Source organism: Ruditapes philippinarum, unplaced genomic scaffold (genome assembly GCF_026571515.1).
Source record: "Ruditapes philippinarum isolate M1 unplaced genomic scaffold, ASM2657151v2 ctg18160_1_1_1_1, whole genome shotgun sequence".
NCBI classification, from domain to species: domain Eukaryota; kingdom Metazoa; phylum Mollusca; class Bivalvia; order Venerida; family Veneridae; genus Ruditapes; species Ruditapes philippinarum.
The window spans coordinates 31,833-50,221 of NW_026861204.1; the positions used below are offsets into that span (position 1 = coordinate 31,833).

At 31.8% G+C, this 18,389-nt stretch overlaps 1 pseudogene; it reads left to right on the plus strand.

Moving 5' to 3' along the window:
• The first annotated feature begins 8,112 nt into the window (after nucleotides 1–8,112).
• LOC132714856 (uncharacterized) lies at nucleotides 8,113–18,122 on the plus strand (annotated as a pseudogene).
• Nucleotides 18,123–18,389: the final 267 nt, after the last annotated feature.

Here is an 18,389-nt window from a genome sequence, read left to right on the forward strand (position 1 = left end):
ATTATGTGAGTCAATGGCTAGAAAGGGGGGTATGTGTGTTTCGTTCGACATTCTTGTTATTATTATTATTATTATTATTATTACTGTGCGCAGGTTAAAAGTAAAATCGGTATGAATAAAAACCACAGATATTTGTTTTATAATGCGTTTTCTTTTGTATATTAATTTCTATATGTTAGAAATTTATTGACTTTTTTGTGTAATAAACCTAACTTTACTCGGTCCCGTCCCAAATATGCCAGTAATATGGTCTAACTTTATTAATCGTTTTCTATTAAATAGCTTTAAAATTTTCATAAAAATTAAAAATTGACAGGAAGCTTTTCTTGGGTTTAAAAGGGGAATTTGCAGGGATTTTTGCGTGAACTGAAAAAAACAATCGCTTATTGGCTTATCTCTGTGGCCCCCGTCAGCTTGATTGGGCAGGCGGGGTTTTAAAGTCAATTATCAATGTTTTTTGCCTGTCAAAAAAACTGGTGAGACAGAAAAAAAAGGGGAAAAGGGGACCGGGGAACCCGTAAAAGGGATTTTTGGAATTTTTTTTTAAATTTAAAAGGATTGTGTTTTTTAAAATCGTTAAAAAAATGATACCCTTTTCCCCGTATTCATTCCCGGGCATATTCCAAAATAAATGCCAATGCCCCGTTTTGTTATAAATTATTATACATTATATTAAACATTATTAATTTTTTTTATTTTTATTATTATTATTTTTATTTAAATTTTTATAAAAATAAATTAAAAAAAAAATAATTAAAAACTACTATTATTATTATTATTATTGATTATTATTATTATTATTGATTATTTTTTCCTTCTTCTTCCTTTTTCTTTATTTCATTATTATTTTAGGTCATTTTTTGTATGATTTATTGATTTTATTATTATTATTATTATTATTTCCTATTATCATTATTGTTATTTTTATTTTTTTTATTTATTTATTATAATTATTATTATTATTATTTATTTATTTATTGATATTATTATTATTATTTTTATTATCATTATTGTTATTATTATTTTAATTATTATTATTATAAATTTATTATTATTATTTATTTATTTATTATTGATATTAATTATTTTTTTTTATTTATCATTATTGGTTATTATTCATTTCATAAATTATTATTTTTATAATTATTATTAATTATTTATTTATTGATATTATTATTATTATTTTTTTCCCATGTACAAACATGGGACTTTCCCCCCAATAATCAGAATTGAGTTTTACCCATGGGTGGAATTTTTTCCCGCAACGAAAAATGGGAGAATTTTTTAAAACATTACTTTTTAAAGTTTTTTTATTTGCCACAATAAAGCTATTTGAAGAACTACAATAATAATTTTCTTGATAAAAGTAAATTCTTGATTTTTTTCTAAATCTCCCATTATTTTTTATCTCCCATTTCTATAAAGGTAGGGTAAAAACCCCATGAGATGGGATAGCAAAATCCCAGTGCGGAGAATGTTTTAAAAACCCCATTGAGGGGAACTCAACTATTGATTGTCTCCCAGCACTTCATTGTTAGGGGTATGTGAAAAATTTAAATTACCAGTTTTTTTTAACTTTATACCCCATTGTTAACTGAACTCATCATTTATTCTCTTTAAGTATTTAAGAAAGGGGGTATAGCATGCAGAGTTTGCGAACTTATTCCGGAAGCTGTTACAACCGACTTACTCTTTGTTTTCCGCGTCCAAAAAAGCTGCAACCGTCTAAAAAGCCCGTTTTTTACAAGGGCCCTTTAAACAACAAAAATTCCCTATTTTTTTCAAAAAATTTAACCCAAACCCTGATTCCAAAAAATGTTTCCCGGGTTTAATTATATCGTTAAACCACGCGCTATATATTTATTATTTATTTAGACTAAACAGCCGATAATAAATCTGTATTTTAGCGCTTAAGTTTTCAAGTGATAAACTTCATATAAAACATTTTGTTTAGCACTTCCAAAAATAGCAATATGAATACATTATTATATTATTATATGGATGTTATGTAATCGTTGGAAATACTCACTTTATCAGAAACGAAACCGAAACTACATTAAATGTAACTAAATTGCGAAATAATAAATCATTTGCAAAATAATATCATAAGTGTACAAAACTAAATGATGATTTACGACTTTGTGACAATATAATCTATGGAAGACCATCAACGATCAAATATCAGTAGCCTTTATTGCATTATTCGTTTACCTTTAAAATAGCAACTGCGCATTTCTTCTTTGTTTGTTAAAAACCTTTGAACCCTTAAACAGCTTTTATTTCGCGTTTTTTTGTGGGTTTTTTTTTGCAAATACATGCGACAACCAAAATAAGTTTTATCAAAAATAGTCCGTAACCTTATGGGCGTATGCAAAATCATCATATTGTCTTTAGCTTTCTACAAACTTACCTATTAAAGCTACCTGTCTCCAGTCGGTCAAAATATTTCAAATAAAATTAAACTTGAAAAAAAATGTACTTATACTTTAGGAAGAATAAAAAGATTTAAGTAATAATTTACATGTTATGTGGTTAAAATATTTCTACAAAAATATAATAATTTGAGGCTATAATAATTTGGGGTTTCACGCGACTGCATTTCCAAACTGTGCTAACCCTTAGTTTTCTGTAACCAAAGGTGATTTGCCTTGGCCACTTCCGGACAGTCTGATAGGGCTTTATACTGTTGGTAGCTTAACGTTCAAACTCCGTAGAATTCTGAATGGACCGTAGCCCAACAAATTGTGCGCCGGGGCTTTTTGTAGACGACGTCGCCCTTCGTAAAGCCCAACATTTTGTAAAATCGGTGGGTCTTGCAGTCGAAATATTGAAACAAACTGGACCGGTACACACATTAAATGCTGCGCAAATTTATAATACAAATTAAACAGATTTTGGGTTTAAACCATATGTCATATACATGTACTAGTGTAATGTTTTCGTAAATTTCCATTGTTTTATATATAAAAGAACATGACCGTTTTGGACAAGAAGTCTTTATTTGGAGGTTACTCTGTTAAATTTAATCTATGAAGGGTTGTCGAAGAGTGGCCTCTGCTTACAGGATGGTCTATATTACAGGTATGTCTGTATCTAGAACGTAAAAAATACATGTATATACTTACAGAACGCCCAAGTAGTGAATGTCTTGAATTGCTTCGTGATTCAGAGGAAGTTTGTCCACCGTTTTGTTGTGAAAATTCTTTCCTCTTCCATGTCCATTTCCATCCTAGGTATACTGGCATGCAAACAAATTCCCGTTTTAAAAAATATATTTTAAAAAAAATTTTTTTTAAAAAAACGCTTATTTTTTAAAATTTTGAAATTTTAAAAAATTTTTTTGGGGTGTAAAAAAGGAAAATTTTAGTTCAAACATGAATAACCCCACCTTTTGAGGCGCTAAACGGGACCAAGTTTGGGCCAAATTAAAAATTTTTTAAAAAAAAAAATTCCCGTGACCTAAAAATTAACCAAAGTTTTAATTTAAAATACAATTTTAAAATTAAAAATCGGCTTTTTTTTCAACCCCAATTTTTTGGAAAAAGAAAAAAAATAAAAAAAACGATGTAATTTTTTGGAAAATTTAATGGCGCAATAAACGCAAATTTTTTACCCAAATTTCCTTCCCCAACCACACAGGCGAAAAACAGGCCTTGTTAAAAATTAGAACCCAAAGCCAAAAAAAAAAAAATTATTTTTTTAAAATAATAAATTTGTTTAAAAATTTTCTGATTTTAAAATTAAAAACCCAAAAAATTTCATGACATGTGGCCTAAATTTATTTTTAAAACCCAAATTTATTAAAAAGGGGGAAAATTTTTAAAAACCTCACGTTTAAGGGATTTTTCCATTTCCAAAGGCGGGCCCAAAAAAAAAAAGGTCAACTTTTAAAACCCCAAAAGGTTTAAAAGTTTTATTTAAAATTTAAACCTTTTTTATACGGATGCCGCAAGTTTTAATAATTTTTTTTTTTTTATGTAAATTTTTTGCTTAAAATTTTTTTAAAAATTTTAATTTTTAAAGGAAATAAAAAGCAAAAATTTCAAGCGTTTTAATTTGGAAAATACGGGTACTGCTTCTGTACGGGAACTGCTCGCATGCCAGTACTGGTTGAAGATCGAAATAAGTTAACTTTTACGTTTCCAAAATAATATATTAATTCCGAACAGAAATATTTATGCAAATAAACGCGATTATTTACTAAAATGTTATTTTGTCGTGCAATATTTAAAAAAAAAATATAATAGAGTGTGATAGAAAATAATCCTCGTTACACGGGATCATGAAGTCGATATCACACGACCGTTGTCTATGTCGCTAATGACGGTTACATCAATAGTTTGACATAAGATATCAAGTAAACTTAAAAAAAAACCTATCTCGTGACCGTAATACATATATAAATCAAAGCATACAGTTTACTTGAAAGGTACAGTTTACCTTGAAAGGTAAACACTATGATAATGCAATCTGTGTCGTTTTGTTTGCACCGCTTTTCGCGGAAACGAAAAAAATAAAAATAGGACTGCACTGCACTTTTCTGTTAAATATTTAACTGTGCGCAATAACGCAATTATTCTTACACATAATTACTGGCCTGAGAATGCGAACGGACGGACGGACGGAGAGACGGCGGAGGCAAAAACAATATGTCTCCCAAAAAGTTTGGGAGACAGTATGACAAATAAAATAAAGAAATGTATCTATTTTTTCTGAATATATAGCATGTGTGTTTCATTGTGCTAATTATTTCTAAATCCATGTCTTTATTCATATGGAATCTATCCATAATACCATAACTGATAACAAGAGCTGTCTGTAAGACAGTATGCTCAACTGGGTGATTACAATAGCTTTACCTATTTGTCAATTAGTCAAGCTTTAAAAACATATTTATTATTTAATTATAGCCAAATTTCTATCTATAGAAGAAAAAGTTTAAGCTTACCTCACTTTGAGCCATATATTCTTTGTTGTATTTATTCACATCTATCTCAAGTTCTGGCTCTACAATAAAAAAAATCTTTATGGTCATATATCTTTATAAAACTTCATGTTTGTAAAATTGCTTTTCATTGGATATTCGTGACTTCGGTATTATCTTTATACACGGCTGCTGTCAATTTATGAAGTAATTTTTGTTTTTCTTCAAATAAAGTGAATTTTCTGCATCATAAATTTGTTATTATAAAGATGTCTGACAGGTTATATGGCCATATATAAACAGTTGATTGCAAAATAACCTTTGCCAAGCTGCTTGGGTTATATAAGCGTACAATCAATTATACTGTGCCATATAACCAGTCAGAAATCTTTATAGCTAATAACATACACATGTAGGTAAAAATAATTAAATATTTAAAACCCAATCAATTGCTTTAGAGTTCATCAAAACAAAACCTATTTAATCGATTTTTTCCTTTGGCAGGGTTTAATTTACACAGACACTGTAAGAATCAAACAAGGATATTATGGGACAGGTTGCCAAGCAGGGGTAGAGTGAGGAACTAACAAAGAGGTTGAGGAGAAGGGGTAAAATGAGAAACTAACAATATTCTGTTGTGTCTAACTGCATGATGAGCACTTCCAGAATGAAGGCAAATGGAAGTTAAAAAAAATCCTACATTCTGTTTTCCTTTTACACCTTTATATAGAAAATGAAGAATTTAAAAATCCTTAATTCAGTCATGAAATCTTTGTAACCATTTACCTTCAGAGAATTATTAAACACAAACATAATATAGTTGGAAAGAAAAATATAAATGATTGATTAAATTCTCTTTTAAATTTTTTATAGTTATGTAATCATTAATGAAACATATTTGACAAAGTAGAAATATAGTATATATCTTACCGTCAAGAGCGTTTTGGTCATCATTAGCATTATAATAGGTCTGTGCTGGCTGAAATTAGAAACATTCCACTTGTTAACTGGTTAATAAACCATAATCTCATAGCAAATCAATGCAAGCTGTTCATATTATTAGAGTTTATCTGTTAACCGGCTGAAACGAAAAAAAAACTGATTGATTTATGCCAAACGTATTACATCAGGTATTAAATGCCACCCCTTCAAATAGTCACTCTGTACAGCAATAACCTGATTACAAGAACGGCATTACTTCTTCCTGAAGTAAGATTTCACGAATTTAAATTCGCTAGAGCAACAACCACACTTTGTGTCCCAAATGGTGCCGCTCTGCAGAGATTGCACTGTATCAGCTGTAAAGAGGTTGTACTGTTTTACCTCTGAAGAAGATGTACTGTATTATCTCAGAAGACATTGTTCTATGTTATCCAAAAAGTATGTGAAACATTCTGAATATACAATGCTTTTACTTAAATTTTCATAGAAAGAATTATCATCAAACTACCATTTCTGACCTGTTTCCTGGCTCTTCCTGACAAAACAATTGAAAATAACAGGCATCAGAAAATATGATGATGTCAACAACCATGTCCTAACCTTAAAGCAGTGAAATTTCTGATTACCTCCTTTAAAATGGCAAAATAACCTGCATCAAGATAACCTGTCAACAACAGACATTTCCCTATATGACAAAGATATTCTTCATGATCAAAATTTCGACAGTATTTAACAGTATAAATAAAGCATTTATTTACTGGTGTTTGTGCCACTTGTTGGCTTGCTTAGTACTGGTTGTAATATTGCTGGTAATACTGTTGATAATAATCCTGGTACGCTTTACTCTGATACGAGGCTGCCGCTATATTTGGTCCCGAAGTACTTCCACCATCATATGTATTTGTTCTGAATTAAAACAATTCATTCATTTTGATACAACGATAAAGCTGTACGTTTGTTCAATTGGTAGACCGTTGCATTGTGAATGTGGCAACCCAGGTTCGATTCCCTCACATGCAAGTCATTTTCATTGTGACTGATCATGAAATCTTTTCTACAGTCATTCGCAATGTACCTCTGCTCTTGCATGAACAGAAGTTTCAGTTGCTTTCAAAAGTGGAGGCAACTAGTACTGGTAAACTGTTTGATAGCCTGCCCAGGAACAATGTGGTGGCTGAACAGCGCTCTGATAAATTCTATGTGGCTTACTGCTGTGATCCGGAGTAAAAACTACCAACACCACCATCACTTGATACAATGATTGACACCATGATTAATGGCTTGACTTGAAGTCATGCCGACACTGTCAAGATCATAATATAATGAAAACTTGACACATTTGCTTTCTATGCATCTGTCATGCTATGTGAGCAAAGGTTTATGTATGCACACTAAAAAGACAATAAGCAGGCTGCTGAGCAAAACCATAAGTCTTGAAAAAGTTAACTTTTAATCTTCTCAACAGAATTCCAAGTAATGCCTATAAGATCTTTCAACCATGAAATCTCTATATTGATGGCATTCTATAAATTAGCAAAGGAAGTTACTAAGACTTCTATTTTCTAACCATCTTACACCTCCCCTGCCTACCATGTGTCTGTGTTTTTCTCACTTAATTGAGAAGAGGTCTTAGTATCTTGATTTTGGGGGAAATGATTGCTAAAATTGCTAATTTGGGAAATAAAAAAGCTGAGGGTAAGTTCAGATTTTATGGGAAATGTAAATAATGTAAAGAAAATTGCAACTGGGAAGAGGCCTTTAATAAGCCTCTGTTACATAAGGACAAAAAGCACTGTGTGTATATAAGTTGTAAAATAAATCCATAAAAATTTAGTTTTTTACCTTTTGCCGTATGACCTGATGGATAATTTTTTAACAAATGCTCGGAATAATGCATAATCATCTACTTCCTCCGATAATTCTCAAACAAACAACGAAAACTCATTTCTGAAACCATAAAAGTTTGCATAGTCAAAAATGGGTATGAAATAAATTAATATTGAGACACAAAGAAAATTTCTCTAACTTTTGGAGATTTATTTCAGTTAAGGGATTATCCTCCTTAAAAATTAAGGAACTTTCTTTAAGGATTCTATTTTTATCTATTTTTTATGAATATGGCCAACTGAAGTCTGAATATACTACTGTTCTTGATCATTTTTCTTTACACTTAAATATGTGTAATGATATATCATGTATAAACCAAGGCGAAAAAGAGTGTTACAAAGTCATTTAATAAAATCGGTAATACACTAGTAAATAACTTTGCAATGTGACATCATTGTGTTACACAAACCTTGTGTAAAAGTGCAATAATGTTAACATTACACTATAAGATCTTCATAAATGAATTTTTCTTTCTGCTGTAAAACAGTTCTTATTTTGTGTATGTGATGAATTCAATTTGATAACTGTTAGGTTCATTCTCAAATTTATCGAACCTGAATTTAACAATACAATGCTTGCTAGAGGCTCTGGTAATTCATTTGCCATGGAAACAAAATATGAAATACTATCATGACTGCCTCAACATTTACAACCCTAAATATCCAAAATGGACTTGTCGGTTCTTCAATCTGTACAAAATCAGTCATCCATTTTTTGGGGAAAATTTCAAAATATGTACTGGCTGAATATGGTGCAGTGTAGACCAGATGGAAAATATTAAGAAAAGGATTGAGAAATTCTGGCTAGTACTTACTTTGGACAGTCTCTGACTTGATTTGAATTCAACTTGAATATGTGAGGCTGAAAAAATAGTAAACAAGATATACTTCAAAAGTTCATTTATCTACTAAAACTATAAGCACATTTTAATTTTTTTACAATATCAAGCTTGTAGTTCAAATCAATCTATCCTCATATATTTTTGCATTATATCCTCTATAATATTGTCATTTCAAATATACTGCAGTCTTTCCAAAACCTTTTATCTTTAAATCTAAAATCATAGGGTGTTTAGATTTTGAAAAATAGACATCAATTTTGAGTGTGTTGTTGTAGAATAATACAAAATGAATATCTATTTCCATTCTAACATGCTAATAAAAATAAGTAATTGATAAAAAATATGTTGAACGACATTGAGCACAGAAGTAATTTTCCTAATGTTTTTTGGTTTATTGATGTCATAAGGCTTGTAGGCATTCCTTTCTTATGGCGTCCATATACTATGTAAAAATACACTTGACTGTCCTACCTGTTTTATAGGAGAATAACGTGAAGCATGTTAGAATGTATAATATAATATTCGTAAATCAAATTAAAACACACTAAACTGATTCCTTCAAAAATGGGTCTTAGACAGAAATGGCCGGGCTACATTTGTATACCTAATATCATGAGGCTGTGATGTTATGAACATTTCTACCATTGACCAATAATGTTGAAAATTTACCTAAGTTGGTAAACAGGAAGTGGATGAGCGATATCACTGAAATTGAATACCACAGCATGGGACCATGTGTTAAAGCTGTATACCAAATATCAAGAGGCTGTGATAATTAGATGCTGAGAAAACTGTTACAAAATCTTTTTCCCAAACCACCCATCAGTCCGCCCGCCATTCACCATACTTTAACCTGAGGTAGCACCTGTGCAACCCGGCCAATAAATGACATATAACACTATCTGTATAACTTGGCTGACTGTTTGGTATAATTTTTCCATTAAGACGTAACTGAGCTCTCTGTGCAGTGTCACCATCTGTGAAATCTACAAAACAGTATCCAGCTGGCAATCTGAAATAATCAATATATCTACTATATCAATACCTTAAAATATACATCTGCTTGTTTGATAAACATCAGGTCTTGACAACAACGCCAATAAATTTTGCAAATTTCAAATTTTCACACACAAAATATTATATTATACCAGTATGTTATCTAGAAAGGTTAATTTTCAATCTTCCATATTCCTACCTCAATTCTGGATACATCTGACCAACTTCTCTACTTATTTCCCTTTCTTGCCCATAAATCTTTTGAAAATCATCATCTTCCCCAGTCCTACCAATGATAAAGGAAACAATCTCCTTTATTGGTAGAGGCTGTATCAAAAATAACTCATTTTCTTATATAATTTTTTACTTTTTTAACATTTTAAGTGACACCAACATAATATTGTCCACAACATCAGTTGACTACCTTTGGTCAGAGAGAAAACTTTACCAAATAGATGAAAAAGAGAGTAATGGCCTGTAATTACGGTGTCTGCCTCTCAACCCTAAGATTGTGGGTTCAAGCCCTACTATTATCACAACTATGATACCTCATATGACACCAGCACTTGGTAAGATCCAGGAACAGGTATCAACAAAGGTTTTAATATTAAGCTGTTTTTTCACAACTGAGCTTAAATGATCATGTTTAAAATATATAGCCAAAAAAGAACAAAGTCTAATGCATATAGTTTTAACCTATATGACTAAAGTTTAATAGTCTATTCAAATACGCTTACATCATCAGAGAACATAGACTGCTTCAACCTAATTCTTCAGCTGTACTTTGGTTTTCAATGAAAAGAAGATTTGAGCCAAACTAAGGGTTTCAACATTATTTCCATACAACACCAATCCTGGTCACTCCAGTCCTTACAACATCAACCATGCCATTTTCGTGATCAATCCACTAATACAACCAATTGTACAAAAGAATCGAATATTAGAAGTTTTTAGTTGTTTGTCAATTCTGCCTACTTTTAAATGAAACAGATATTAAAATCAAAAGTAGCAATATCTGGGTTCTGTTGTAATTTATTTCAATCGTCCAGGGAACTTATTTCAAAATATTCTCATGTGAAATAGTATCAGCAGAGATATACACATGTACATGTATAAAATACTACATTGTAAAAATAACTACATTGAGAATTTCATGAAGGCTACATTTTTATTAGAAATATTGCATTTTTAATTCATATATTGTCATTATCAATAATGAAAGTTTAAAAAAATATCATACTCTGTCTGTTACGATACCAGGTAAACTTCAGCATTTTTTTTTCATTTGGATACCAGGATTTCAAATAGTTCATGAATTTTGTATTAATTAAAGATTATTTGAACCATGGTGATACAGGAAAAAGGTCTGACAGATATCTATATTGGAATATCATTGTTGTCATAATTTCAATATAATATTTATGATTTAAATATAATTATGCCTTGTAAACATTCATTCATTTAAGTTGTATAGTTTTCAAAAATATATCAATTATTCAATGTAGTTCATGTAAGTTTGATGAAAGCTTCCAAAGATTTTAGCTCTTGCGAAAATAAAAAAGAAACTGGGAGAACTTTTTCCCCTGACATAGTGAACAATGTTTTGTTGAATAATTAAATTCCAAACCATGAAAATGCTCTGCCCAACGGATATACAGATATATTTCTTTAAGATCTGTGAAATTTCCAGCGTCATTTCTAGTTGGGTGACAACATAAAATTTAAATGTAACTTAATGATAATCAGCGAACATTTTTAATGTAACACAATGATAATTGGTGCGATATTCAAATAACGGAACATTCTCAACCTTTCCGCTTAAGAATAATTATCGGGGTACCCTGATTGAAATGGAAGTGGTGCATGAAATACTTATTAACAACTTTTAAATATTTTTTTTATTTAAAGAAAAATGTAAAGTAAAAAACTAACGACATAGTTTTATCTGATAGGCTTTGCCTACTATCATATCAAAGGTAAAGCATAAAATAGGTTACAAATAGGTCCAACATAATTAGGACTTGTCAGGTCTATATATAATAATAACTCGGATATTGATAATTGAAATAAAATCACTTGTGCACGTATCATTTTAAACTTAGGTTACTGGAGAAGAAAAAGGAATAGTCGATTAAATCGCGATCCAGGTATAATCTCTCTTCTTTATCTGTCTCATGACCACACAATTAATGCGCTGTCCAGTGTAACACTTAGTTAATTACTACTAAATAATTTATAAAAAAAAAGGAAATGTTCTTAGTCAAAGAACAAACCTGAATAAAGTTATAATTATTATTTGGTAGGGGCGGGGGTTTGGTTTGCCCTTTTCCGTCCTTCCCGCTGTCTGTATTATCAATTCAAGTTCATCTAGAGCCAGGAACCTTTCTATATGTACATGTGTATGTGAACTTCAATGAAACAGCAGAGTAGTGGCCTCGGATGAAGCACGAGATCTTAAAGTAAAAGTAAAACATATATTTTTATGGGTATTTATTTGTTGCAAATTCTTTGAAGATTTATATTGCCCCTAATTTAGCAAAAAAAGGACCTAAAATAGGACTCTTCTCACATTTAACAAAAAAAAATGTGATGCTATATGCAACAGAATTGATAGTACAAATATTTTGGTGACAAAATATTGGAATGTGAGATCATTGGGTCATATGGACACATGTGCACTTTTTTGTAGATATCCCGACCTGATATTATTTTGTAATTGGAATATAAAATTTCCTGACAAGACCTAAAGCTAAGAATTAATTGATGTTTTCTTTTTTTATAGATACCTCGATGTGAGGGTATTTAAATTTGTACATAGGTATTTACTTGCCTGACCAGCATACTGACACATGATGTTTCCTTTTTGTATATTTCGATGACCAAAGACTAAATAGTTTTTGTTTTATTAATTTGCGAACAAAAAGGAAAGTTCAGATAATTAAGAAATCTTTATTCTGTAAATATCGGTAATATTACTCGCTAAATAGCTGTAATGGTGTAAAATGTATACAGTTTGAATCAAATATTTCACCGAGAAATGTTTCAACATTTCTATCGATGCTACTTCAAGGGAAGTAACTGTTGTTTGCAGTTTGAAATAAAGGCAATATTTGTAATTTGTCATAAAAGTACTTTCTGATTTTAATGTTTATTCTATTTCATAGTTTATAACAATTTATAAACAAAAAGCAAAGTGAAATCAAGATAATAATTTCAAGTGACAAGTTTGTGCAGGAATTATCATAAAGGCACATTATGCCACAGAAACGAATACATTTTTACTTTTTAGCACACGGAAACATAGGTTTTATAATGTGTAAATACTAGTTTATAGCATGTTACCTGTTACCTCATGAAAGTGGCGCTAAAGTTGAATTATTTGTCATAATATTTGTTGATTGTAAACAAAGTATAGTATTTTGACTTCCATATGGAAGTCAAAATACTACTTTGTTTACTGTACTCAAGCAGCAGAAGAAAAGAAATATTTCAGGTTATTGGACAATGAATAAATTTCTGGAAACTTTAAAAATAAACCAAAATTAAAAAGTTTTTGAGAAATAAAAATAACAGTGTTTCTTTAAAGACACATTCAGCCAATCAATTCTATTTCATTAATTTCTCAAAGTATTTTGTTTTGGTGTTTTGTTACAATTTCCAAAACGTTAATCTATTTTGTTTACGTTTTGCTACTGCTCTTCATACGATATGCCTCTAGCTTGCTCTAAATCCAATATAAGAAGATAATGAACTTTAATTAAGAGGAAAATCGTTATCATTTCTGGGTCTTTAAAAAGAATTTATTACATAATACTCAACGATGCAGCTAATGTAAGTATTCAACTTGGACTTCAGAGTTTATTTGTAAAACCCTTCACCAAATCCCTCCCGAGGCGTGCACGTCGTGGAGAAGGCATACTGCAGGTCAAGGTCAAGTCGTCTTAAGTACCAGAGACGATTGGTTGACCTGTCGTGACGAAGAGCCGTTTTATGTAAACCGCCTGTTTGCTGCAGTCACGGAACATGATGCTTTGCCAGTATTTGCCTTTTTCTCCAACGAACGAAGAACAGGATAAGGAAGATCGGCTTGAAACAGACGTCCCCGATGTGATTTCTAGAGTGGACCGGCATGGACGCTAAGATCTCGGACATATGGAGTTTCCGTCGCCGAGCTAAAATAAATCTAAAAACACACAAAATTGGTAAAACCAACCACTATTTCGATTTAGAGTGTTAGATAAAAGCATTATTATCAAAATTATACTACAGTACTAACGGAGATAGCGAATGGGGGGCGGTGGCCTAAGGGACAAGGGGTCTGACTCTCAACCCAGGGATCTTGAGTTTCAAGGATCATTGGATCGAGCCGTACTCAAGTCACGGCCATGTTTCTTTATATGACACCAGTACTGGTTGGTTCCAGGAAGCGGACTCGAAAGTGATTAATATAAATTGCAAGAACCTTTTTCGCAATTTAGTTTAAATAAATATGCTTAGACTAACGGAGAAAGAGACATGTCTGCATATGTTGACATATAAAAGGTAATTTCTGTGAATATAGTTAGTGTCTTATACAACGTTGATTCGTACATTTGACAGCATTTTCAGCTTGATATTTTCTGATAAAATAACACAAATCTTGAAGTATTTATCACCACATTTCTACTGAGTGACTAAGGCAATTTTTGCATATTTTGACCTTTTTTGATAATTAACGTCGATTTTTTAATGTGTGAATTATTTTCCTTGTTAATTTTACAGTATTTTGCTTTTAATTATATACATTTTGAAAATATCACGAATCATGAGGCGTTCTGCTTTAATATGAGAAAATGTAGTTGTCGTGTCAGTGATAAAAAGTCATTTTATTTCAAGCGCACTGCATTGAATTTAATCAAACTTTAGTTAATTTTGATAAATTAATAGGTACCATCATTATAACTGTTTATTGTAATGGTTTAAAGCATTTAAATACGGATTTAAAAAAGAATAGTTTAAATACTTGGCAAAATGAAAAATGTTCTAATGCGATTAGATATATTCAATGAAAAGCTCCTTGTTTAAGTTTTGTATATACACAGAGAAATACAAAAGTTATAACATTAAAAGATAATAAAAATAATAATTTATAAAATGACTTATCAGTATACAAGATATCGTAATTTTAACGGGGGCAAGGTGTTTATTAAGGATTTATACCCAGGTAATCATTTTAAAATTTCAAGATAAATGTGAAAGCTGTGGCTAGTTATTTTTTAGGTTGAACTTTACGTCAAAGATCATGTGACGACTTTTTGTCTTCATTGGTGGAGAAAGACCTCAGGTGACCCTCTTTGCATTACTTCTGGCACAAAAGGGCACCTGAGTTGAACCACTGAAGTTCCGTAGTCGGACTGGATAGTTTGTTCATAACGTGAAAGAAAGTGAAAGTTCCTAAGCGGGAACTGGAATCATAACGGTTAGGGGCAACTGGTTTGAAGTCAACGACCTTAACAACTCGGCCTCGGACGCTTCGTGTCCCCCGCCATGTATCGTTAGGAGCATATAACATATTATATAAAAAAGATACGTCAAAAAGAAAAGCAAAAACCAAAATAAAAAAGAGAGGCAATATGTCTATATGTTGAAATGTATAAAACAGAAAGAAAATATACTTTGAATTGATTTGAAACAATAAACTATATATATATATCTTAACATTCTACAATAATGATAAGACTATTGTTTACGAGTAAGTGTTCTTCATAGAGACTGTTTCATATTGTAACACATTTGATTCTAAAAATGTTTTTCAACCTTTGTACTTGCATGTATTTTGAAAGTTATATTTATTACTGCTTATTTTGTTGTAGCTACTTTTACACATATATAAAAGATATGAATACAGTCTGTAAAAACAATCTGAAGGTATTAGTGTTTCTTCCAAGTACAGATACGGACGGCGAAACAGCAGACGAGTTCACATGTCCAGCATGTAAACATGTATGTTTTCACAGATCAAGTCCTTCTCCCGTGCTTACATTCACTGTGCAGAACGTGCCTTAGTACAAGATATACTCAAAATATCTCACAGGGGATCTTTAAATGTCCACAATATGACGACGATATTGACAAACCGGAGAACGGCGGAGAACGGAATAGATGAATTTCAGCCGAATCATTTTCTGAGTGGCATAGTTTCCGTCTACAAAGCGAAAACATCGAAAGATATTAAATGCAAAATCTGCGAATTTCAAAAGAAAGACACATTTGCTGCTTTAAAATGTCTAAGCTGTGGCGACTTCCTGTGCGAGGATTGTGGGAATGCTCACACGCTTACACGCATGACTATGAATCACCAAGTCGAGCGTCTGTCTGAACTTCAAGATGGCACACGAGATAATACGACAATACAATCGCTGACATAGACAAACGAGAAAATGATCTCATTGAAGGTGTTGAAAAAACGGTAAAGAAACTTATGGATCAAATTGAAAAAGAGAAGGCAGAAATATTAAAGAATTTGAAACAAACCATGGATGACCAAAGAGATGCTTGTGCGGCAAGAAAAGATCAGATCAACGCTCTGTCTGGTATATTCGCTGGTAATGTTGCTTTTTGTAATGATGTAGTGAAAAATGGAAAGGACGTTGAAGTTCTCTACCAAGAGAAAGCTATTCGTCGCCGCCTTATGGCACTGCAGTCAAATAACATCAGTGATTTCACAATGAAATAGAATGCCCCGGATGTAAGATTCAGAAATGTATTTCTGACTGTCGATCGTATTGGTTTATTTGATTTAACACAATCTAAAGGATTTTCTCGCAAACCAGAGGCTCCTCTAAAGTTTGGAGCGAGGCACGTAGCCGGATTTCAGCTTATACGGCGTTTAAACACCACTGTTCCCCGAGAAGACAGTTTTGAGTGTCGAGCCACAGGCCTTGGCTTCTTATTTGAGGATCATTTCGTCGTTGGTGATCAGGAAAACAGAAAGTGTAAGATTTTTACAAGAATGGGTAACTACACTCACTGGAGAGTACCGGTTCGTCTTACCCAGTTGCTGCGCTGTCGGACCAATATTTTATCGTGGTAAATAACAAAACCGTGTCATTCCTAATGTATGACTTACGAGGAGAGCTGGTTCATGATATTGTTCCTGCAAAAGGTTCCAAGATCAGAAAGGTCACATAATAGTATCCGACTGGCTTTCAAACAGCGTGATCATTATGGGGGAAAACTATAAAGGACTTTAAAATGAAAGCGAAGATGGGAAAATCTTCCTGGTTGCCTGGAAGCATCTGTTGCGATCATTTCGATAATATTTTCGTTTTGGACTTTAGTAGAAGCAGAATTATAGTGTTAAACCCGCAAGGCGAGTTCATGTTTGAGCACGAGACTAGAATGGACTATCTGGACCGACCCAGGTGCATGGCTACCGATGGTAACGGATACTTGTTAGTCTCAGGGAAAGGTGGATACCTCAACATGTACAATATTCAGTATATATAACACATGTATGTTGTTTTTTTTACTATAGGGACATAACATAGCTAGTGTTGATGTTGTGTCATAGACATTACATTATGTTCCATTTTGACGAACCCGTCTTTTTAAACCATAATGGCATTTGTTTTACTTAAGTGATTTGCTCTATTTTTTATTTTTCTATCGACTGTTACGTTAGGGGATTTCAATATGAAAACAGTTGCAGGAGAATTGAAACACCGACAATACACCGACTGGCCTGGTGTTATGGGCGTGTCATCATTTGGAATACATTGCCGATTACCAATAATAGACGGAAAGGACCGAAAAGTTGCGAATGTATATGACATAGGCAAGCTTACGCTTTTTCGCAACTTGTGCTGAAATTCAATGATTTTTTATGTATGCTTAGAATATAGCAAAGTAAAACATCAAAAACATTTTTTTTGTTAAACGTATAGAATTCCGCATTTCAATTCTAAAAAAGGTTTTTTTTTAAATACAAGTGAGAAAGGGATAACATTTCATTTTATATCTTTTACATTGTAACTATTTTTACATTATTTATTCTGCATCTCAGAATTTACTCGGCAACAAGACATGGCGTTGTGAACAGACAGACATATGCTCCTTAAACCGTACTGTAGGATAAAAACATTATTTTGACCTTGACCTATAAACATTGGTTTTACATTTGGCACTCCGCTCAATATGCAAAAAACATTATGTATAATTATTTCAAAATGCAGACATGATCATCTGTTCACAATCATTGGACTGCGGGCGCACTTGTATCGTCGACAAACCAGTTCTCAAACCTCTAAGCATTCAATGTCTTGTAATATAAATAAACATATATCTTTATAAAAAATCTTTACATATGTACACTTTAATCTTTATGTAACATTTCTGTAAAATTTGGCTGAAATTCAACAATTAAAACAGCTTTATTTCCATCTTGGAAAAGCACAACCCCATTTTGTAAATCTGACATGACCTCTTAAAATAAATAATCTAATCTCAAACCTTTTCAAGTATCTCTGCAATGCTACTGTTAAGTTTAGCCAATGAAGTGATTGACTTATGAATATCACATGACATTGAAGTACCCTACGAGATGCAGGTACCTGCTTTAAGAATATTTTGCTTCTACGTAATATTTATTTTCACAATTAGTTAAAATTAAGCACAGTATGGCTTTAATGCACACAAATTGATGACAAAGTCACTTCAAGTAAAAAAAAACAGCTCATGAATGAAAGGTTTGAGAATAGGTTGGTGTGAGATTTAGGTACGTATAGGATAAGTGTGACCTTAACCTTTGAGCTGATACTT